Genomic DNA, 25,951 nt, shown 5'->3' with positions numbered 1-25,951 from the left:
ATATAATATTATCTAAATCTCAGCAGAGGCGTATAAATATGAAAGTCTAAATCTTACACGGCTAATGACTTGTCATTGGCTGATTTAAGTTTATTTGCACAACCATTGAAAATACTAATAGAAGAGTTCAAGAAACAAAGGTGTTCGAACACATGCGAAATTGATAGTATTGAAATTAATTTGAAAGGGATGTCAGATTGTAGTCCTGTGTTTATATTGCGGATTATTTTCTTAACCTTGTCATATATGCCCTTGATTTCACGTAAATACCAAGAATTTATAAAGTTTGAATATTAAATGAAGGGATAAAACAAAAGAAATTAAAGAGATTTCAATTAAAAGTGTCCCGAGATGTCTCCATTTATCTTTGAGCCATGAATATTAGGCAATTGTTGAGTAAGGGTAGAGTGATAGTCGGGGGCGGGGGAAGAGACGGAGTGACGGAAGTGACGGGGGCGCGATTTTCCATTATAGTCGGAATAAAGGGATTTTCAAATTACAAGAAATGTTAAGATATAATAAATCTCCGTCAGAGACAACACTGATTTTAACGAACTTAAGTATCAATGTAATATTATTGAGATTATTCAAGTCCTGAATTTGAATAGTTAATTTATAAACAAACATACAGGCAGGCAGGAACGTCAACTGCTACGACATTGCCTACTTTTTAACGATAAATTTGGATATCAAGCTGATGGTTCATTTTATTAACTAAGTTACTATTTATATGCATCACGTCAAGCTTGACGTGTCTCGTTTAGTACGTTCTTTTTTTTAAATCGATGGATTGATGAAACCAAAAAAGTATTTTCAAATAGGCAAAGTGGTGTCAAAATTACACATTTTCGCCATTCGAATTTTAAAGCAGAAGCATGCCTTTGGTAAAGCGTTCATAGTATACTCAAAATACTTTATCACACACTTTATTCCCAAACTAAAATCATCAGAGACCTATACAACGCATATGAAAATGGAAATGTTGAGTGTGGCAAATATTTTTGTTTATGGTTGTCAAACGTACATTTATTCTACAAAGTATGCAATATAGTGAAAGTGACTTTTACAATAAAAATATATCACGTTTTATTATTAATTAACATTTTCAAAGTAATAAAAGCAAATGAAATATTGTTCAGGTTAAAAAACAAAAATGCCAATTCTTAGTAACATGAAAGATATTTTTAAATTTGAAATTTTCAATTCCCGCAAAAACTATCATTCCATTAGCCACGCCCCTAATACGTCACGATTCTTTTTTATTGGTTCCCGCCCATTCAAATTTGTTAAGAACATTGTCGCGAATGTTGACGTCACAACTACCAAGGCCAAATATGTTGCGTTTTTCTAGAACGTATTTTTATTTAATTTATTTTTTACATTTATGTATAAAAACATTTCTCCACAATATCCATATTGATTTCAAAAGTAAAATTAATTATTTTAAATCCATTTTATAAAATTATTTTTATCGGTATTCGTAGTATGTGATATTTCCCCATCAAAATAACTAGCAGGCAACAGTTGGCTGTAGCTGCTGTTGCTGACTGACACTTTTTTTAGCTGTTCGAAGTAATCTTAATTCAATAAAGAATAATCTCTCCCCAATATAATGCTGCAAAAACCACACAAAATACATATAAATATTTCATATCTACACAAAAAGTATTGTGGCTGACCGTTACACATAATTTTAACAAACGAAAATGACCCTGATTTAGGGTTAATACCACGATAATAAGACTCGAATTCCTGCACGCAAGCATAAGGGAAAGACGCAGTCAATCAATTCTAGAGTATTATTGTAATAGATAATAATAATTTAGAGATTAATGTTTTTTTAATAATATTGAAAAAATTATCTCGCGGCTAATTTTAAAAAAAAACATTTTTACAGGTGAATATTATTTGGATTATAATTGTTGAAAAAAAAAACATAAAAAATTGTCCTTCATAAACGTTCATTGATGTTTTTATCTTATATATTACATTAAAACTATATTTTTTTTGTCCTGTTATATATACTTTAAAATTAATTATATTTTTTTGTGTTTAATTCATATGCATTTATTGAATTTAAGAATAATATACGAGAACACTCGTTTGGCCCATAGTGCAAAAATTAACAATAATTTAAAAAAAGGTATCTCAGTTCTATAAAATAAGTGATGTTAAAGAACGGAGATACCTATCCACTTTCAATTAGATCAGGTTGATAATTAAGTATCTCCTCATATTTTCATATTTTTGTCATAGGCTTTGAATGTAATTTCTTTATCATTTAAGTTCTAACGACGCCGATAGAAAATTTAATTTTACATTCAAAGATTTTTCCGCGCAATGAAATCACTAATAATAAAATTATTCAATAAAGAAATTTTCTCATTCTGAATTACCAGATCTCTCCGACATTTTCGTTTCTCTTTATCCCAGGTAAAATTTATCTCAAAGCGGAGCCAATGAAGTGTACGAAGGCCCCGCGGCCCTAGAATGTTTAATCACTTTGAGTGATTCATTTTCTTCATTTTTAAAATGGGCCTATTAAGAATACACGATTTTGCTAAATAATGTATAAAAATGCACATTTTAAAAATAAAAATCGTTTTTTCACAATTCACGTTTGCTCTCTTTAAAAAATATTTAATTCCTCGCCATTTCGCCTTTATGTTTAAGAAAACATGTTTGTTTTTATTGAAACAATTACACACTACACACACTACTTATTTAACGTTCAAATATATAAATTTGAATTAGAAATTCTTCAAATAGTATATGCGAAAAAAAAACGGATAAAAAGCAAATATTTTTTTTATTGTCATAGAAGTAAAAGGTTAATAAACTTTTAACAGAATCCTGCAGGACAGCTACTTTCAGGTTAAAATTTGGAAAAGGTTAATCGGATGGATAAAAATCCACCTTGTAGTGTGGTTGCTGGCCCATTCGCCTACCATGCTTGAGGTTCTGGGTTCGACTCTTAGAAAATCATTACCGACATGAAACATTTGTTTATAGCACGATATTCATATTGCTAAACCAATTTACTTGCTAGGCAACGCCTAAATGATTGTTTTTCTAATTTGATACCTCTTTTACCACTTCCATCACGTGATAGAGGTTTAATCCACCACGTGATAGAGGTTTCAGCTCTTTTACTTCACAAAAATCAACAGATGGAATAGTTGCGGAAATAGGAATGTTACAAAAGTGGCTACTTAAACCAGTCAATGAATGGTCATGAGCCCTGTAAATGCCTAGACTTCCAATATCCCTTCTTCAAAATGTTTTCTTTCTCTGTCGCAACAAATTTAGATCTTAATAAATATCTTAATTTATTTATTTTATAAAAATACCATGATGGAAATATGCTTTTGTAACTGAATTTGATAAAGTTGTTGCTACCATTTGTGTTTGCAATATAGTCTTGAGGAAGAATGACAATATACGACACATGCCTTTTAAATATTTATTATTTTATTTAAAGAAGAATCAATATTTTAAGTTTACAATATTAATGCAAAAAACATATTTATTTAGTAAATTGAAATATCAAAAAAAATAATTAAAAACTACTGACACGTAACAGAAAAAGTAAACCGTTATAGGCTATAAAGAAAGCCGACAATTCGACCTAATTGCTAATTGCTTATCTCCTTGTATGGAGAATCACTTGATAAACCTTTATTCTCATTTTATAATGTAATTTAATCATTACTGACCGTTACGTATCAAATCTTATTCATCTTTTCTCATAACCAGAACCTGCATCCCTTATAAGGCTATGCTGTTGGCTTAATACAACTTATTAGTTATGAATACCTTTTATGGAACCACTCTTGGATACATCTAGTAAAGTAATAAGTTTATCAAATAATACATTGGATATAAATTTAATACAAAATGAAAAGGTTTTCGAATATCGTGCAGATATGCATAAAGAAAAAACGCATAACAGTAATGATTTTTTCGCAATCAATTATTTATAACAATATTTGAGTTTGTTCAAATGTTCGTACACAAAAGACTCGCTCTTTCATGACATTAGTCGTAGGGAGTCAGAAAAGTTGATGCATGCCACGGATTGGAGAACCTTACTGGATGTCAAAATTAAAATATAAAAAATAAGGAAAAATTAAAAAAATATATATTTATAGATGACAACCATGAAGTTTCGCATAAATAAATTGTCTATGTTTTTATGAATGTATGTATGTGTATGCGCATGGGTATATGTACGTGTGTGTGTATGTACATGTGTATATATGTGTATATTTATATATATGTGTGTATATATGTGTATGTCTGTATGTATATGAATCAAAATGTGTATCCGAATAAGTTTATATTTTGTTTGTCTGTGCTCTATATTAATTTGTTAACTATTATAATATATTAAAATGTAATTGCCTAGCTCGGAACGGGGTATGTACCCTTGTAAGCTGGGCAAACTGAACATGGAATTGTATTTTGATAAAAAGTGTGAATAAATAATTTAAAAAAAGACTGGATTTACCCCCTCGGGAGTCATTAAGATTAACAAATTACAACTTCACTTAAATCAACAAATGGAAGCACTGAAGAAATATGGATGTTCAAACATAGGCAAAATGGTAAATGTTACACAGTGTGTAAAGTGGCCATTTAAACCAGCAAATGACAGGTCATAAGCCCTGTAAATGCTTAGACTTCCGTATTCCCTTATTTTAAGTATTCTCCATCCCTGTTGTAATTTGTCAATTATTTATTTAGATTTAATGCCCGTAGGGCTTACATTTGAATTTATCATAACATATAAAAACAATTAAGAAGTATTTTACATAATTCTTGTACAAAAATCAGTAAAAAAAATTAAGCAAATAACAGTAAATATATAATTGTTATATTTATTATTATCTTATACATAATTATTTCGATCATTTCCGCACCGCGCATTGAAGTCATTTGCGTACTATGCATAAGATACCGGATTCTTATTCCGGAAAGGTTAACATAAAACACGACTAAGCACAGTGATATTTTATATTACCTGTACTGGTCATCTAAAGCGTAAGAGTGATCATCTTGCCTTCAAAACGAAACAAAAAATGATGCTCTGCAATTTGTGTACCTATTGCAAAGGCCTTAGCACTTTTAAGTGCAAAAAGGAAAATGGTGTAAACATTTTATTATAATTATTTTATTTTATTTTATTCCAGTAAAATGGCTAAATAGTGCAGAACAAATTCTACCATATAAACATGCATATAATTATACACATAACCATAAACATAAATATAACAATAAACATAATTATAACAATAAACATAAATATAAAATAAAATTTTATATTTGCAGCACTTATGGTGGTCTAAGCATATCCTAATTTATTTAATAATATCCTAATTTATTGTTATTAACGTTTATAGACTGTGCCAAATATTTGTCAAATGTATGTCGACGAAGGTTTCGACCAGCAATTGGTATTTTAAAATCTATGCAGTATTTTAAACACAAAAAATCGATTGAAAAATATTGTGTTTAATCTCGGTCAAAAATATTTTAACCTAAATACATTCCCACTTTCATTAGCGTGCTTATTTCAACTCTCTATGATCATAAGACCGACTAATAAAAGCTTGGAAATCTGTTTTGAGAGTAATACTCAAAAGGCCAGGCCGTATAGGTCCCCGAGTAAAGAGTTGTATAAAACGCTACGAGTTCTTGATGTAAGGCAATCGTACACAAGAAAATTTTTGATTGAAACCCATAAACACTGGGATACCCTAGACAGAGTACACCGTGCACACGAATCACGAAGTTCTGTAAGGAATGAGTTAATGTTGCCTTGAGCGCGTTTAGCGATGTTTCAAAGATCTTTCATTTTCACGGGACCAAAGCTAAATAACTTAGTACTTTACATCTGGAAAAACGAAAGTAGAACATGTTTTGGGAAAAAAAAATTGCAAACGGTTGATAGACATGGGAAGCATGGACTCAGAAAACTTGTTAACAATTGTAATTTAATTTGCAGAGAATCTGTTTACATTATAAACATACCTTTATGTTATATTCATACTTAAGTATATATTATATTCAAACATACGTATTTATTATATTTATTTATTTATATAAACGCCCAATGGTAATTTTTAAAAAGATATTATGTACACTTAGAAAATTATTATAAAAGAAAGTAGAGACACACTGGTAGACACAATAATAAACTTGGTGGGAGTGGAAGCGGGAGAGGGGTGTTTATAATTTAATTTGATTTAATGATCGTATGAAGAAGACAACTTGTTACCAAAGAAATCGAGACTGCGATGTTTGTTGGCAGACCTAAGAATTCTGGGCATAGGGCAATGAAAACCATAGTTAGTTCTATGGTTATCGGTATGAAAAAGTAAGTTTTGTCTAAGGTTTCTAGTTGGGATATTTAATTTTATTGAGCTCAGCAGTTTAGGCGCATTAAAGAGTGAGTTAAGAATTTTAAAGAGGACTAGAAGGTCGAATTTTTTTCGACGGTCTTGAAAAGAAGATATATTTAAGCAAGTTTCTAACTCAGTGTACGTATATTGGTCTCTGGATAAGCCCAACCTCCAGCCTATCTTCCTTACAAATCTGACTGATCACTGATTCAATATTTTTGATGTAAACATCATAAAATGGAGTGGTGCGGGCGAACTAGGGAACAAAAGAGAGTTTTAAGGGTTTTGATATTTTCGAAGTCAGTTGTGCTTCTGTTAATAAATCAAAGGAGTTTTAAAGATTTCTTAATAACACGTTCAATATTAATTGTAAAAGAAAGATTAGTATTAAGTATAATACCCAAATATCGTATACTAGACACAAATGCTAAAAAATATTTATAAATTACTAGCGGACCTGACAGACGTTGTCCTGCCTGAACGTTGGCTTGACTGCTAAATATCGAATTTAAGTAGGCACCAATGTATTTTTTTATGATTGCATTCCAAAATTTTAAGTAATTCATTTTCAAATAAAGAACTGTGTTTGCAAATGTCAAACTCTGCTCTTCTCAACAACAGAGGTGCACTTTATGTAGGAACACAATTTTCAAAAATGAATAAAATGTCCGTTAATATTATTTTAGTATTAGCAAAAATCCAGTAGAAAGAGATAAATGGAAATAATTTATAAGGAATTTAAGGAAATAATCTGATTGGGATCCTCAAAAAGCGAATGTTGTTTGTAAAATTGAAAAACAATTTTTTTTTGCACTAAAATGCTTTCTCATCAAATGTAATCCTGGTAGATCGATGAATATATCATTTATGCTCCTAACTTTTTTTTACAGATTAGATTGAAGATTTGCAATTTCAATATACATTTCGGTTAACCCGTTTAGGAGGAGTTCAGTTACATCACACGTACCGAAAAATTATAGATATAAAGATTATATTAATATTAACATAATAAAATATACGTGCTTTGCAAATTTATTTCACAATTTGTACTTATAAATACTTAATATATATATATCTCTGTTTACGCTTTTGCAAATACGCTCTAATTTAATTTTTGCCGCAACATATCGGTTCCTTAGAACAGGCGTTGCCCATATAGGAACGGTTCGATCCTTTCAAGTATTCCACTATGCCGCATTGTTTTGATTGTTTGATATATCCTTAGTGCTTAAGTGGATTATTGATCCGAAATTTTGCATACGTGATTTTTCAAATATATAAATAAATAAATAAGATAAGCTTGTGAAATATTAAGTAAATTAATTTGTATCAAAACGTTTTATAGGTACAGTACCGTAAACAATTTCATTTATTGAATAATTAATTTTCTATGTACATAGTGCTGTAATGTAGGGTTAAGCTGCGGTTAATATTTACAAGTGAAATCTGTTTCCCCTTATCGACATTATCATCTAAGGCGAAAGGCTTTCCATAAGTACTCACAGAGTACACAAATTCTCCAAAGCCACCCTTTCGTCCAGCCAATTCATTACTTATCTAAGAATATCCCCAGTAATCAATCATGATTTGCCTTTGGTTGCTCCTAAAGACCTTTACTACTGAAACTTACGAGAAATGCTTAAGGATAGATACATTTTTTGTGATAGACACTACATCGATCTGGTTTCCATCCCTTGACTATCGACGAGGGTAAATATTTTCTTAAAGTGTAACTATCTTCATGCCTGTTTTAAATCAATACATCCCCAATTAAATACTATCATGCATTTCAATATATTTAAATGTTTTTTTTTCTGGTAAAATTTCGATTAAATATTTTTAATCATATTTTTTTCCGCCCTTAATGGAGAATTGAGCACTGCATTGGTATACCAACCACGGCGAATCTAGAATTATGATATGAACTACTTTAATGTAAAATATATTTTTAACTAAATATTTAATGTAGACCATGCCAGGAATCGAACACGAGGCCTGTTGCTAGGTAGGCAAATGATTTGACAATATGACCCCGAGGTGAAGTTAAATTTATTAAGATATTATTTTCGGTGTCAATGTAAAATTATATAAAGGACAATGTTTCACTTACTCAAGAGACAAAACATAAAAGAATTACAATTAAAACAAATAGCCCATTTTTCGATAGATGAAAATTGTCAAGGCAATGTCCTACCTCTCTGCGAAAATAATTATATTTTCTAATATGTGTGTTTTGTTAAATATTCTTATGATATTTTGTACATGTCATAATTAATTTTAATATTTTAACAATATTTTGAGTTTGTCCAAATTTTTGTAGACAAGGACTGGATTCAACTCCCTGGGGAGCTGTTTATATAAACATATTACAACAGAGATGAAGAACATTTAAGAGAAGGTAATATTGAAGTCCAGGCATCTACAGGGCTTATGACCTGTCAATGGCTGGTTTAAGTGGCCACTTTGCACACTGTGTAACATTCACCATTTTGCCTATATTTGAACATCTATATTCCTTCAATTCTTTCATCTGTTGATGTTTGTGAAGTTAAAGAGCTGAAACCTTTATTTATGCGGGTGAGATTCATCAAATTGAATTATTTCACCTACATACTAGGCAACGCCTGAAAATATTATTTTTTCAATTTTTAAACTTCTTCAATGACCAGGTAATTTATCAACAATATTTTGAGTTTGTCCAAATTTTTGTAGACAAGGACTGGATTCAACTCCCTGAAGAACATTTAAGAGAAGGTAATATAGAAGTCCAGGCATCTTCTATATTACCTTCTCTTAAATGTTCTTCATCTCTGTTGTAATATGTTAATATTTTACTTTAACAAAAATAAGAAACATGATTAATTTTAAACTCTTTCTTCCTTTCCATGAACAATTTACAATTTGTCGCTTGCAGTATTTTGAATTTCCGCCGACGCGGTTCAATTTTTATATTTCTATCTAATAACTGTAAAGTACATAAATAATACACAACTCCTAATGTATTATAATAAATTACTTACGTGAATACGTTTATTTATATTTAAAACTGAGGAACCACTCTGCAAATCCTCCATCTTTTATCTTTACGCTTTTCTTTGTTTCTTTCTGCTTAATAAATCTATAAATCCGTTTTATACAGAATGACGTAAGCGTCTTAAGATTCATGTAAGGTTGTAGTATAACAAGGGAGAATCGGGAAAGTTGAGGTACTAAAACGCGTAAGTCTCAAACAGGATATTAGGTCATAACTTAGGGTAGAATGTGAGACAATACACACGGTGTCCCGGTTTTCATTTCAACATAAATCTGTGGTTTAGATCTATAAGAGCCAATGTTATAAATCTTAATATTACAGGAGAGTAATTACTTGGCCATTTTGTGGCGTTAAAATAAACTATTTGACGTCTTTAATAACGCACACACATCAATCAAAAAACTTTACAAAACACGTATTTGTGTATTTAATATTAAAATATATTATTAATATTCAAAGCATTAACTTTGTGGTCAAGCATTTTAATATTATGTTAATAAAATTTGTATAAAACCACTCACCGACTTATCTGTCTACCGGTTTCGAGACGTAACCCGCCGTTAAGGTGTTTGCCAATTAAAATGCAATTCTTGTCCTTTTGTTTACGTTGGAAGAACATCAAGAAATTATGATATGCGTGTTAAAAAACATATGAAGTGTCTTCATAATAACAATTTTTCCGAATTTGCAAATCACTTAATCAATTTTAATCATACTTTAATAAAAATACACGAGTTAAAATCTTATGTAAAAATGTTTTCAAAACTTATATACTCTTTTCAGATCTGTTGTTGCATCAAAATCAGAGAGTTTAATGAAAATTTATACTTATCCCAAACAGTGAATAAAACAATCAATTAATTAAGCGCCATGGGGCAGTTGGTTAGACGGCCAACTGCGAAACTGGCGTCGTGGGCTCGATTCCCACCGTTGCAAAAAAAATCCAAGAAAGATTTTTTTCTAAATTGGTCTGAGTATTGTGGTATATTTTTTATTACCTCCTTCCATATCCCCTCTATTCCACCTGCTGACAAGCCTCAAAATAAAGGCTTAGCGGGTTATTATTTTTTTTTTTAAAACAAGGGGTTCGAACCATCATTAAGGTCGCTGTAAGTCACATCTATCTGGAGGGTTTGATTCTATAAAATGCTGCAAACGCCCAGTTGCATTCTACCGGCAACACTACGGACAAGTCCTACTCGTTAGCGTCCACGTTGAGAACCCTGGGCAATGGGATCACACTCATAACGGTGTGATCACAGCAGATAACGAGAGGATGAAAGGCGAGTTTCTGGCGCCTCCAAACCAGAACCAACCGGCTAAGGGAAGGTAACCCCGACATAAAAATCTACCAGAAAAGGCAACGGGAAACCACTCTGGTCATCTTTTCCCAGGAATCACTATGGCGAGTACATCCAACAAGCAGTTGTCCTGGCCTCGGAGTAGCGCTGGACTGAGATGCTTTCGCTGTAGTGAACGCCAACGTCAGGGGGATCTGATAAGGCACAGCAAGAAGAATTAAGCCATTGGTCTTGTCATAAGTCGTAAGCCTAGGCTTCATTTTTTCTCTCAAAAATGTTCTCCGTCTCTGTTAAAAATATTAGTGATTAAAAATAATTATTTTTTCTAACTTAGACTTCCAAAAATGCGTTGAAAATATGCTGCCGAAAAAAAAATTGTGTTGCTTTTTTTTATTAAAAATAATATTTGCGTTTTTAAATATTTCAGTTTCGGGGCCATTTTCAACGAGTGGAAAAAAAACACTATCAGAAAACGAAAAGTAGAGCGAGTGCGGTTCTTAGAACTCTGATCCGTCAATCTGCAACATTATCTACAAGACCACACTCCAATTTCGTTTTGTCAAAAAACCAATGAATATAAATGAAAAAGGGTAAATTATTTTCTTTTGTGAACCATTGTTTTTGCACTACTTGTCCTAAGGCTGTATTTTTACAAACAAATTAAATAATTTAATTCCGCAGGTTTGAAAATAAAATCACCCTATAAACTGTAAAATCTTAAGGTGTGGAAACTCCTTATCTGACCATATTCCTATAATAGCCCCGGGCTATTAGGCGCCCGCCTCCCCTCTGCCCTCGAAGTATTTCATTAGCCACGGAGCTCAGGGCGCGGGTGGAACAAAACGGAATAAACCATAACGGTAGAGGGCTAAGGGTGTGGAAAACAGGATTGCTGATTTTACATTAAACCGAATTTACAAACATACGCATACCCAAAAGATATCTAGCGAGGGAAAGTACATGAAAAATTGTTAGAAATTTCTGAGGAAATTCAAATATTAGCCATCATTTACCATAATTATATCGTGATTACAAAAGTAAAAGTGACCAAAAACGACGAAATTGAGATTATTGAACTTTTGACATTGGATTAGCAAAATGTTAGACTGGTAAAAATGCCAAGTCGATTCGACACTCCAGAAAAAAAATAATTTGTAAAATATGTGACCATTTGATGGAAGCTCACAGATTTTTGACAAGTAAAACTGACCAACACACATAAGTCACTTTTATTAGTAAATTTAAGATACAAAGAATTGACCAAGTAACAGTTAGTCAATTTTACTTGTAAGTGATGTCACCAGTGAAGAGTAAGTAGTTAGCAGTTAGTAAGTTAGCATACGTTTTGTATTACAGATACGGTTTTTCTTATAAAAAGTTCATTAATAAAATTTATCTTTTAGATTATTTATTACGTAACACTTCTTAATTATTTGTTCTTTTTCATTTATTTTGTATTTCTGTGTTTATTTAACCTTCATAAATATAAACAAAAATGATTATTGAAATAAAAAATCCCAAAAACATAATTTATAGTTATAAAATAAAATACTACCTCCCTCAATGAACGAAACAAAAATGATTATCTGCTAAATTTTTAAGACTAAGTTTTTCAATTTTTTTTATACAAAAGTAATAGTGTTTTTCAAATACGTTTATACTTTGTATTGAAGTTAAAAGTACCGTGAATATAATGTAAAATTACCAACCACCTACTTGAAAAACCTGATCTTTGAGAAGCAATTGAACTCTAGAAAAACACTAAATTGGCTCTCCTGAACATAATTGATTTTGTCACTTGGTCAATTTCTGTTGTATGCCCACGATATATGTCTACACAACCAATATTTGAATATCATAACTCATCCTTTATGATACAATGGGCACTCAATTGGCTTTCTATATACAGAGTATCTTAATTTGCATTTATTTCATGTATTTACTTTTAGTTACATTGGGAACATTACACCATATCCAATTAATTCTCAACACATTACAAAATATACATATCAGATATATTAAATAGAAAAGAGAAAAAAAAAGTCATGTCAAATTGACATGCATATTAAAATTTGGAAATTGCCCTCCTAAGAGTAATCCTACTATCATTAAATATATCGACATCCGAGGCGATATGATTGAATAATACGATTGCTCTACCTACCGGCATAACCATCGGCAGGTTAGTTCTGCATCGTGGTAGGTAGAACAACCTGTGTTGCCTTTGTCGAAGACAAATATCGGGGAAAAATAGACCGAATTTATTCAGAATATCGGAATTATGTATGCGACCACCAATGAGTTGAAAAAAGTAAATATCTCTTTTCTCCAACAATGATTGGTAGCTCAACATTCCTAGTAAGAAGTCAGTCGGGAAAAGCCACGGGTAAAATCCATTCTCCCTGAGATATAGATAACGCTTTTTTTTCTGTACCCTCTCTATCATTAAGGATTTTAAAGGTAAGGCGTCAATTTTATGCTTCATGTGCCAGGCCTGGGACAATGAAATGCTGCACTGAAATATTACCTTTAAAACTTAACTTCCTTGTCGACCTTTCCTGAAATCGAACCCGGGACCATTATACTGAGAGGCGATCTTATCTCGACTCGATTTCGTTTTTCAGGACCTTTTCTTCAGAAAAGCCATCGACTCGAAAACCCTCCTGTAGGATTCTGGTTCGATTTAAAAAACGCACAAAACTGTATTCATCATCCGTTTGAACACAAAACAATCTTAAATTAGCACTCAACATATCTATAAAACGTCTTTATGTTTAAAAACATAATACATTTTAGTTCGGGTAAAATATTTTTTAGAAAATCTTTAGGATCTTAATGTTTATTCGGAGTTATTAAAAAAAGCCAATTGAAAAAAATTTTAGATTGACTAGTAATACCTAAATCTACAAATCATCGCGCGTCGGGTTTCTGGCACAAGTTGGTACTCCAATTTTTCGCAAAATGTTTTGTCTTCATAAATTCATAAATGGTATAAAATAATCTTTATTTCAGAAGTAAATAAAAATATTTTTAATTTTTTTAATACACTGACTTGCAGTTTTATTTGAATTGTTGATTTGGGAAGAGGTTTTAACTTTAAAAGTGCTAAAACGTAAAACGTAGTAATTTGTTCTAGAAAACTGACGAAATAAAAAATAATTGGTTCCCAGTTTTATCTTTTACGCAATTACTTCGAGACATCCTTTATTATAAAATTTTATTCGTTAATACAAATTTAGTTAGATTTAAATTATATTACGAATCAACAAGAATATTCACATACAAACTTAAATGTTGTACATCTTTAATAAGAATTGAAATAATTTTTCAAAATTTATTTCGAAATTACTTTTATTTTTCAAATTATGAAAGTAAAACCCAAAACTATCATGTTCACTAAAACTTTAAATCTTGTGTTGTTCTTTCTTGCTCTGCAATTGAAACAAACTGAACTTCTGATGTATAATTAATTAAATGAACAAAAACGAAAAATTATTATTTAAATCTTGTTAGTAAACTATGATTATGTGTGTTATATATTTTCCGGCGTTTCCTAAAAGGTAAAATAAATTAGTCAGATGAATCTCGCCCGCATCAATATAGGTTTCAGATTTTTATAAATATGAATATATGGATGAATCGAAATAATACGGATGTTCAAACATAGGCAGAATGGTAAATGTTATATTGATTAAGTAACAGAGGCATTATTTTTACATTGAACTTTTTGATATGCGCGGAAACAAAATTGTTTCTATTACGCACCTTTAAAACCATAATTTGTTGGACATTATACCTTCAACAACCTCCTTGTATTGCTAAATACGAAAACACTATTAAGGACGTTTGGATACGCCACGTACTTTCCCAACATTTCCTTTTATGGTACTGTAAAAACCAGAAAAGATTAACGAAACCACTTTTATTGCAGCTAATTATCGTTCCGTTTTGTGATTCTTTCATTTACAAAACACCTTAAATCCAGGAAGGGTAACGAAAAAAGGATCTCTCCTTCGATAAAATACTTAATGTTGCAGCCCTTAATACGATGTAGTGGTTCCAAAACCTAATTTTACGTAAGTACATTTCAAAAATTGTAGCAATCCAGTTTTTGAACAACACCTAGATACCTCTAATAGGAGTATATTAAGATGTGATATTTTCAATTTAACATGGATTGGATACACTGTAAGGATTTATATGTAAAAACGATCTAGTTGAAATAAAAAATAAGGTATTAATTAATAAAATCCAAAGGTAGATGTGTAACAGTTACAGCAGTTTTTTGATATATTTTTTTTATTATATTAATTATATATATAATACATGAACAATATATTATACAAACAGGAGTTATAAAAAAACACTTTTTTAGAACCGAGTACTTTTTATGTATGAAAATAAAACATTTTCGTGACAGTACATAATATCGGTTTATACAATCCAAAACAGTAAGAAAACATAATAAAAGATACAAAATACTCAGTATAATACACTTTCTGTATAAATTAAATTAATAATTTTATTTAAAATTTAATACCTTGTAATTTTTCAAATGTATATTTTTCACCACATACGCGTTTAATAACACTAATAGTTTCAGGTATTTTAAATTACCCATCATCAGGTGTAAATATAAACCAAACTAAAATATACAGTTTAGTACTTAGGTACTGATAGGGTCGGTTAGAAAGGGCAAAGCAGTGTGAGGTGGAGGGGGTGGGGTTTCCCTAATTATGGGAAGTATTGATAGCAGGGGTGAAGATTTTTAAAACATAATGTGATTAATTAAAATTTTGTCTGAATTTTTTTTTTTTTTGATTTGGAAGACACATGCCTGTAGCAGTGATTCTTAACTAGGGCGCCATCGCCACTTTGTGGGCGTTTTGAAGTTCTGGAAGGGCGTTTTTAAATTTTTAGCATTTAGCGCGGTAGAAGACCAAGTGGGCATTGTGTCAATATAGAAAAATGTGTTCAATATCATGTTCTCCATATAAAATATCGGCCTATTCAAAAAAGTTCAAAATATCGCATATGAGTGAAAGTTTTGTACCGTCCGAAGCTAGCAATGCATTTTTATCAGACGTAGAAAGTGCCAGTTCAAATTTTAAAGAGCCGTTTATTGACTAACAAAATGACTGCAAAGCCAAAATAGTATTCAATCAATGTGATTATAATGCTTTTTGGGTTCGTTTTTGCCATCAATACCATCTTCCGTGGAGAGAAGTCAAATTATCCATCATGGCATTTCCATCTTCCTATTTAGTAGAGAAGGATTTTAGTGCTAAAATAGTAATATTGAAAAAATCACGAAATCGATTACAAATAAGTCACAGAGGAGATTTGAGACCATACTTGACTAAACTCACCCAATATTACGAAATTGGTGAAATCACACGAGACTCAAAGATCTCAATAACTTTTTTTTAGTTTTTTAATAAAAAATTGATATTGAATTTATTTATTCATTTACATTCATAAGCTTATTGTAAATTATTTGAGACATAAATCTTAACTCCATGGGACTAAAAGTCCTGTGTTTAGATGAGACTAGCAATTAGTTGACACAGAGACATGAGTATATCACCACAAATATAGGATCAGAAATTTAAAAAAAATACGTATATGGCACATCAATTTGGTAAACAGTAAACTCAAACATTCGAAAAATCATCAATTACTCGTATTTACTTATTTTAAAAAATTATATTATAATGTATGTGGTATGTGGTATGTGATTTGACATAAAAGGGAAAAAATACAAAATTTTTATAAAAATAATATTGTGTTTTATTAAAGTTGACTTTTTAAATTTTTTTATTGGGAAATACATTGGATATAATACATACCTACATAGAGGAAAACGCAATTTTTTATTTCGACTTTCGTTCGGGAGGGGGGCGCTGGATAATTTTACTGTGGTAAAGGGGGCGATTCTTCCAATATGGTTAAGAAACATTTCTGTAGAAGATGCGAGGTCTGCAAGAAAAAATAAGGGTATACGGGGAAATGGCGTGATAGTTTGCTGTTGTTGTTATTGAACTGTATTATTCTTCTACCCAGACAAGGTATCTAGTATATATTGCTATGTAAATAATGCAGCCAAAATCACACACTTATTTTTAGTTTGAGAATCATCCGCAGTTTATCCCACATGTGCGTAAATGTGTTAGAAAATTGTAAGCGATGAAAGAAGACTGAAGAATAAGATTTAGGGGAGTAATGAAACAAAAAATATATGGGTAAAACTGGAGAAATCGGGAGACGGGAGACGGGAGACGACATGCACGGTAATGGAGGTGGGTGAAAAATTAGGGTTCGAAAAGGTCGTATACAAAAAAGGATACTACAGCAAAATGATATATTAGCACTTTGTGAAGGATAAAGCCCATGGCTGTTTATTCCTTAGAGAGACTAAACTATATCCTCTATAATATATAAGGTGAGACTGAAACAGAACGATAAGAATATTACACTTATCCATCTGGTGGTAATTGGTAACCAAATTAAGGCAGAAAATAATGGCAGAAAATAGTGGCAGAGAACATTTTACTAGGTACGCGCTTACAAATAAATAACACTCAAAGATGTATACTAGAGTCAAAGAAATATACTCAAAGATGTCAGTAAACTGAATAGAATAACAATTTACTATTTATTTATTTACATACGGCATTTCTGCCATTTACATATATGTGGTTTAAAGAGTGCTTGAAAATGAAAACAAAAAAAATCGAGTCTGATATATTAATATACTCGTACTATACACATTATAAATTACTTAAAATACATGCTCGTGAATATTTTAAAGTAATGATAAAATAACAAAATACTTAAATCAATCAAATTATAACTATTCTAACCCGATTTGTAGTTGATTTGCTTTTTTGATAAAATTATGTTGGTCACTTAATTTTTTGAGTTAAGCAGAGATAAACTAAATATATAAAAATATGATGCATATTCACTCCCGGTATACTGTAATCTAATAGGTGAGTTGTATTGAGCTACCGTTTGAGAATTTTGACAGTAAAATATTGTAGATGTTCCGCTTAACCTAGGTGGTACATAGAATGAAATCAATTTTAATAGAGGGTATCGAACATTAGTTTTATTATTGAATATAAAGTCGTATGATCGGTCGATGTTCTTTGTTCTTGCAATTTATTTAATTTTAGAGAGATTTTGTTATAATTTAATTGATTACTAGGAAAACCCATCTTAAAATTAATATATCTAAGAAACTTATTCTGAATCCTCTCAATATACTCTGAGAAAGTGATTTGATAAGATGACCAAATTGGAGAAATATAATCCAGTTGGCTCCTAACTAGAGATGTGTAAAGATATTTTAATGTATTTATATTATTAAAATCTTTTCCGGTTCTAAGTACAAATCCTAATAATTTTAAAGCTTTGTTAGATATTTTAAGAATGTGCTCTTTAAATAATATTTTCGAATCAAACAAAACACCCAGATCGCTCAGGGTAGACACATCAGTAATTTTAATTTGATTTAACATATAATTAAATAGAATAAGTATTTTTATTTTATAGAATCTCATAGTTTGACATTTGCTTATATTGAGTTGCAATTTATTTTGTTGTAACATTGTGCCGTCATCTAAAAAAATGGGAAACACTATTTTTTTATTGATTGATTTGGTGTTTATTTTGTAGAACTCCATATTTAAACTTATAATATAAGAAATCAAACACTGATTTGAGTCTACTGAACACTTTATTTAATTTTTTCAAATATAAAAGCAAAAATTTCGTGACAATGATTCCGCTTTGTAAAAGCATTTTCAAACGAATGTGAAGATTAGATGGATCGAATGTCCTTGTATAGTTATATAATTCAAGTAAATTCCCACAACTATTATGATTAATGTACATGCTAAAGTTCATAACAATATTTATATTTTTTAGTTAAGCATCTTGAATTATATAACCAAATAAGGAAATTCAATCCATCTAATATTTACATTCGTTTGAAAATACACTAACAAGGCGAAACAATTGTCACGAAATTTTTGTTTTTTTATTTGTCAAAATAAAATAAAGCGTTCATTAGACTCAAATCAGTGTTCGATTTCTTTTATTTTAAGTTTAAAAGTATCAATTTGTTTATGTTTATTTCCAAAACTAAAAATAAGTTTTATAGTCCTTATATTTTACAAAAATTAACAGCTTTATGAATCGACGAATCTGAGGGACGCGGGTGGTAGGTACAAGAAAACATAATTTATTTCAAGTAAAAAAAGTATGCATATAAGTTAAAGTACAAGGTTCAATCCCCATTTTACCTCAACGTGATTCGCATTTTCTAATTGTGAGTTATTTACAACTCGTTGGAAATGGCTTCAGAATTGATGTATTCGGGTAAATCATAAGAACGAAAATATTTCTAAATGATATGAAATATTTGTATATAACTACTAACCGACTGTTCTGTGTCAACCGGTTTCGAGACGTGCCCGTCTCTTCGTCAGGACACCAATTAAGTGAAGGTGTATAGTGGGTTTTTCATGTTGGTTTAATTGGTGTCTTGACCAAGAGACGGGTACGTATCGAAACTGGTAGACACAGAACAGTCGGTAAGTTGTTAAATATAAATATTTAAAAACATTTTAAAAATGCTTGACCACAAAGTTAATGCTTTAAATATTTATTTTTACCTATAAAAAGTTTGTCTTTCAGTATACTGGAACAAATTTTTTAGTAAACTTAATACATATTATCATATTAACAGTGTGAAAGTTTTTTCATTGTTAAAAGAGACAGGTTTAATGTTATAATGATACAATATTTGAAAAATATAAAAATCAAATTAATGCAAAAAAAATGTTTCTTTTGTGAGTAGACACAAAAAAAATATGAAGGAGGTCTATCGAGCTTTGACTAGAAATGAAATAAGCTATTGAAAAAGCCGAATCCTTTATTAAATGTTTTATTTCGTACTGTTGGCTACCATTCAAAGGGGTCTCTTTGTGTACTAAGCATAAAAGAATACCCGTTTTGTACACAAAACCCGCCACTCGAGTTGGTTAGTGTGCTCAACCTTTTTACACCTGGGATTATGGGCTTAGTTGAGTTACTATGAACTACGTATCTTTAGGCGCCCTTTCGGCTACTACTTACATTTTTAAATCCGTTTAAATCAGATAAATGGTCATAGAATATAGTACTGTTGTTATTTATTTGTTCATTAAAAATTGCATTCGTTTACATATTCATGAACTTATAAAGTCATTACTTTTGTATTAAAAGTGTATTTTTTTTTTTCAATCAGGGTAAGTCTAAGAGAGTTGGCCATAGTAGTTTTTAGGATGATTTTATAACAAATAAAGTTCCGTTGATTAGTATTTTCAAAACTTCATTTATTATTTAATATGACTCTCCAGTACTTGTACAATTATAAAAAGAAATAAAAGGTAAAACAAACAAAAAACTCAAATGGCCATCTCTGCCAGAGTATCCGGTAGAGATGATCAAAGTACTACAGTAGTAATAGTTATACCTAATTTTTAGTTTTCTTTGTCGTTTCTTTGCTTTGTTTTTATTTTATTAAAACTTTAAGCAGACATTTGCACTGAAGTATTGTCATTTTGAACAGCATTTATTGCACATCGTAACTGATCTTCCATCCTGTAGCCATGAAGACCCACGCGCTTGCGCTTGTGTTTGTTAGGTATCTGAAAAAAGAAAAAACCAACGCACTTTAATTGTAAAATGAACAGAATAAGCATTTATACACCATAGTCATAACACCCTTACAAAGTTGGCCATCTCACCTGATAGTACGGGTTAGATATCCATCCCAATAATCTTAACCGAACATTATGACGACGCATAGAATTAAGAATAGTCCAGAAGGAGCGTAGAATCATATTTGAATACATCGGACTGTGTCCAATAATCCCCCTACTATGTCCTACTTTCACCGCGCGTATTCGTGATGTCACCGAGTAATGTTGCTTGATGGGAAAAAAAAATCATAACACAAATGTAAGGTAAAAAAAAAAGCAATCTGTTAATTTCTCTAAAATTTTATTGTGCACGCGGAAACATTGATTGACACAACAGAGTAGATAAGTAAAGGGCCATTTAATAAGAGTAATTGAATAAATGAACTTTGAACTTAAAATATAAAACAAATTCGATTTTACATAAAACGGATATTTTTATATAATGTTAAATAATATTTAATGTTTTAAAGATAATATCGTTCGAATGTTCTCCACGGCGTTGATTAATCTGAGGTCTTATTTTCATTAGTTCTTTCATTAAATGAGTAAAGTAGGGGAAAAAAAATGATTTCCCTGGCAACACTAACGAAATTTCCATTTTGTTTCTTCGACAATCTGACAGATGAAAAAATAATTCAATTTTTAAGTAATGCTTAATATGATTAAATATGATTCTACGCTCCTTCTTGACTATTCTTAATTCTATGGCATTTGCTACTTAAACATTCGTTTGCTAACTACACATGAAATGTGATACCATCCTGTTTTTTTAAGATCCTAGTAGTATTTATACACTTTTAAAGGAGACAACACGGCATAGTTGAAATCAAATTAGGAGTTGCGTACTGAGCGACGTCTACAAAGAAATTAATGGGTGAAAACGTAAACCTACTCATTTATGAGTAATTTAGTCGCCTTCTGTTTGAAGTGCGTATGCGGTTTCTGGACCATTCTTAATGCAATGTGACGACGCTATCCATTTTTAGGTTAGAAACACTTCAAACTCTTTGACGCGTCAAAGTTCAAAAAAAACATTTTCTTACACAAATATATAGCAAACAAAATGCCAACCAACAAAGTGTGTAAATAAAATGATATGACACAAAATAAAAAGCTTAGTTACTCACTTTTTTCGTGTTTTCTCGCGACGAAACATACAAATGTTTGACGTCATTATCACGGCAAATCGTTTTAACGTGCATGCAGCGCCACCTGTGATTAAGATGTGGAATTACATACCTCTGGCCATGTCCCTGATAAGGTCTGGTCAACTCTCTCGGACTTACCCTGTATAGTGTATATAGGGTAAAGTTATTTTTAATATGTTCTGTACAATTTCGGTTGAAATCCCCAATACCCAAAAGTTCATCTTTAAATCATGCAAGTAAATTAATTTAATTATCTAATTGGTAAATATTGTATATTGAATCTTTTGTTTTGTGGCTAGACGCCCATGAGGAAAAACACAGCCCCAGTTAAGTTATTTACAATAGCCATAAACTATAAATACATTGAATTGTGTTTCTATGATAGAATCAACAATAAATTTTTATTTTTTAATTTTTTAAAGGAATAACCCGCTAAGATTTTATTTTGAGGCTTTAAGCAGGTGAGATAGAGGGGATATGGAAGGAGGTAATGAAAAATATACCACAACACCCAGACCAATTGAGAAAAAAATCTTTCTTGGATTTTTTTTCTTGCAACTGGCGGGAATCGAACCCGCGACGCCAGTTTCACAGATAATCGTCTAACCAACTGCGCCACGGCGCCTGTCATATAAACATTTTATATAGCACAAATCAACACTTCAGATTTCTTGTCAAAAAATCGATATTCACATTGAATTTTACAAGGAAATATTATTGGAAATTTAGTTTTTAACAATGAGATATGCAATATTTAATATAATAATAGGAATCTTAGATGTGCGATGGTTTGAATTTGTGAGGAATGAAGTAATAAGAGAACGAACGCAGCGAACTTCGGTGACAACTGTCATCAAGCGGAAGCGATACGGTTGGCTGGGCCATATACTGCGGATGCCTCCTGAGAGCCTTAACCACGCTTGCCTACTTTACAAGGCATCTTCTCGCGTCCTAGACGTCAACTGTTCGTCGGCAGTTTATGTCAGAACTACGAGACGACAACCTCACTTGGGAAGACGCACAAGAGCTGGCAGCCGAAAGTGATGCTTGGAGGCTCTTTGTGGACACTATATGCTCCAACTGACGAATGATGATGATGATATGCAATACTCAATACCTAATTTTATAAACGGGTTATAGTTCCATTCCATTCCGTCGCGAACTCAGGATCAGGTTCTAGGTTCGAATCCCACAAGTCCACAGCTTGCTTTCATTTATCTATGACGGTTTTTCACGACAAACATAAAACACGGCAAATTGTAAATATTTGGGTAAATAATTTGAACCAGGTAGTATTGTAGACTCACGGTCAAACACCGAGGTTCAAATTCCACTCTACCACAACTCGATTCTCATTTTTATAGCACATGTTATTTATGACTTATAGGAAATGGTCTGAAAATTTAAATGTGAGCGTAAATAATAAAAACTCAAGTATTCCTATATTTTTTTTTTTTTTTTAAATAATTAAAAATAATATTAATTTGTAAGCTTTTTCGAAACAAAATGAAATCGAATGTACACTGCTACCATAATGCAACCAATTACCGTTACATTGACGGTGTCCCTATTGGATTCGATACAATAATGATTACTGGGGGGTTGGGATTTGTTCCGCCGTAGTAAAGGATCCTTGTACACAGGTGGCCAAATAAACGGAAACGTTAAAAATAAAATAATCATTTGGTAATTTTCAGTATTTAAAAAAAATATTTTTCAAATCTTTTTGTACATAATATAAATAATACATTGGCGGACTAGTCACCAAATAGTAATCTATTACAACCAACCAATAAAACAAGTTGTAAAATGGATTCAAAACGTATTTAGTAAAAAAAAAATGTGATATAAAAGTAGAAATAGCAATATGTGTAACTTATTGCTATTTCTAACTTAACTTACTTACCGAAATGTGAAAAAAGAGCAAAGATATTAAGGAAAAGAAAGCAGATGTTTTTTCAGACGTGATTTAAACAGAAAAACTGTAGTATCATCTTTGATAGTGGATGGGAGATAATTTTTAAGTCGAGCCGCATGAAAACCATACAAGCTTGAGAAGAAAGACAAATAGTGGATGTATTTTATTTTATTTTTTTGAAATAAACGGCACTTAGTGTCTTTTACATATAAGTTACAAATACAATTAAATATACCTACATGTAAGCATAATTATAAGTAATACAGAGCATTTAAAACAATATTATTAATTTAGAAATATAAACTATATAAAAGAATAAAATATTACCAGTTATAGAATTATCGATAAAAAAAGATAATTTGGTATTAGAAATACTTTGAACAAGTTTAAAAAATAACTAAGAAGTAAATTTTGAATAACATTTAAAAAAATATATATATATGTATTATTATTGAAAACTAATATTTAGGTAAATAGTATATGTTTATATATAAAAATATATAATGATGTAAAAAAAATGATAAAGAGAAATATTTTTTACTTATAAATTAATTAAGAAAAGAAACGAAAAAAGAAAAAAAAAACACTAATAAAGAAGTTTAAAACAAATTTTTAACAAAAGTAACAAATAGTTACCTAGAACTATTACCAATAAAATAAAGAAGAAGAGCCGTTCTATATGTAATAAATTTCATGTGAAATGAGTCACCAATGTCCTGGTACTTATTGCCTAGAGAGTGAAGTCTATTGATGACTGCATTTTTACCATATGATGTCGAAGTATTGTTGCCACAGTATTGGTAGGTTTGCCGAGAGGTTAAGAGGTTGCTTCGACAAAAGTATTTCTATATTTGCAGTTTATGACAGCGAACTTTTTTTATTTTCAAGGATGTTTCCTGTCGGCCTCGTAGTGTAACAGTCATCGCGTTTTCCTACCATTTGAGAGGTCTCGGGTTTTATTCCCGACATGGTTGATTTGAAATATTTATTTAAAAGGGTGTTTTCACACCAGAATATTTCATAGTCCCTGGACTGCTACCTGAAGCGTAAGACGGATCATGTAACAAAAATGATCAAAATACGCTGCGATAAGTATACCAATTCAGTTCCCTGTGCACCATTAGGTCCGGAAAAAGAACGATTTCTAGTACACAAAAAATAAAAATGTCTCTACCTGAATATATTTTTAATGAGTGATAAATTTGAGTATGAACATATGAAATTCCAGACCCGATAAAAAAGTAAAGTACTACCATTCAAGAGGTCTCGGGTTCGATTCCTGACATGGTAATGTGATATATTGCTATTGATATTGCATAGATAAATACGTTAACAAGCGTGTTGTCCAAATACCCTTTAAAGTATGTTTAAGTAATATATATTTTTTTTATTTTGCTATTTTTTAATTATGTACGTGCTTCCACTTTCCATTATGTTGAATCCCAACTCAACACAGGGCCCTTGGCATCATATAGTTTGGGATATGTTTTTATTATATTTTTTGTATGTATTTGTGTAAAAAAAAAATAATAAAAAAAAAATGTATATTTATTTATTTGATTTATTTATTCATATTTTTCTGTTACAAACTATAATTAATAATAAAAATAATGTGACCTCACTGGGGTGGGGTTACTCGTACCGAGGACACTTAACAATACACTTTTTTTAAAATTATAAATAAATATATTTATTTAAAAGGGTGTTTTTACACTAGAATATTTGATAGTCCCTACACTAGTACCTGAAGCGTAAAACTGATCATCTTACCTCCATGTAACAAAAAATATTAAGATAAGCTGCAATTGGTGTACCACTGCAGTGCCCTATGCACCATTCGGTGCGGAAGGGGAGATGATGATAATGGTGGTTTTTTCTCTACTTACCTCTACGGGGAAACCGTTCGATGATTTATTTTGGTATATTTTAGATATATAAGTTATTGTACTTCCAATAATTTGTTTGGTATATTTTAGATATATAAGTTATTGTACATCCAATAATTTTACCTACAGTGTACAGTATAAAACGTGTAGGTAAGTAACTGTTATTAACACTTGCCAGGTGGCATTACCCCAACTTCAACCCCCGGTGGGACATCAGTCAGCCCTGTGACAGAAATAAGGGAGAATAAAACACAGTCACAATATATTATAACCCTATCTATTAGTGATGATGTAATAACTTATATTTACATATAAGTTACTAATTAAAAATAAATTACTAGTTTTAATACTAATTATAATAGTAACCTGCATTAAATCAAAATACGATAAGCCTACATGTGTATATTGTCAATATCATAAAACACAATTTTTAAAGATACTTTAGTAAGTATTTTGTATGCGTCCAGGTGGATGAAGAACATAGTTCTGTGTGTAAAAAAGAACTGGA

At 30.9% G+C, this 25,951-nt stretch overlaps 1 protein-coding gene and 1 long non-coding RNA gene across 2 annotated transcripts in view; both read right to left on the bottom strand.

The window, feature by feature from the left end:
* The window catches only part of LOC148283042 (uncharacterized), a gene marked incomplete at its 3' end in the record, with an annotated part of 60,338 nt that overhangs the window by 25,135 nt on the left and 9,252 nt on the right, over positions 1-25,951 (bottom strand). The window lies entirely within an intron of this gene.
* Positions 16,652-21,697, bottom strand: LOC148283043 (uncharacterized). Its single transcript, XR_015821949.1, has 3 exons — positions 21,619-21,697; positions 20,263-20,437; positions 16,652-16,718 (listed from the first exon to the last, which is right to left on the bottom strand). It is a non-coding gene; the product is annotated as an uncharacterized LOC148283043 (long non-coding RNA).

This window comes from Micrasema longulum, unplaced genomic scaffold (genome assembly GCF_059751315.1).
Source record: "Micrasema longulum isolate JH-2025_06_02 unplaced genomic scaffold, ASM5975131v1 h1tg000268l, whole genome shotgun sequence".
Taxonomy (NCBI): Eukaryota; Metazoa; Arthropoda; class Insecta; order Trichoptera; family Brachycentridae; genus Micrasema; species Micrasema longulum.
This window is presented reverse-complemented; position numbering and strand designations above follow the sequence as displayed.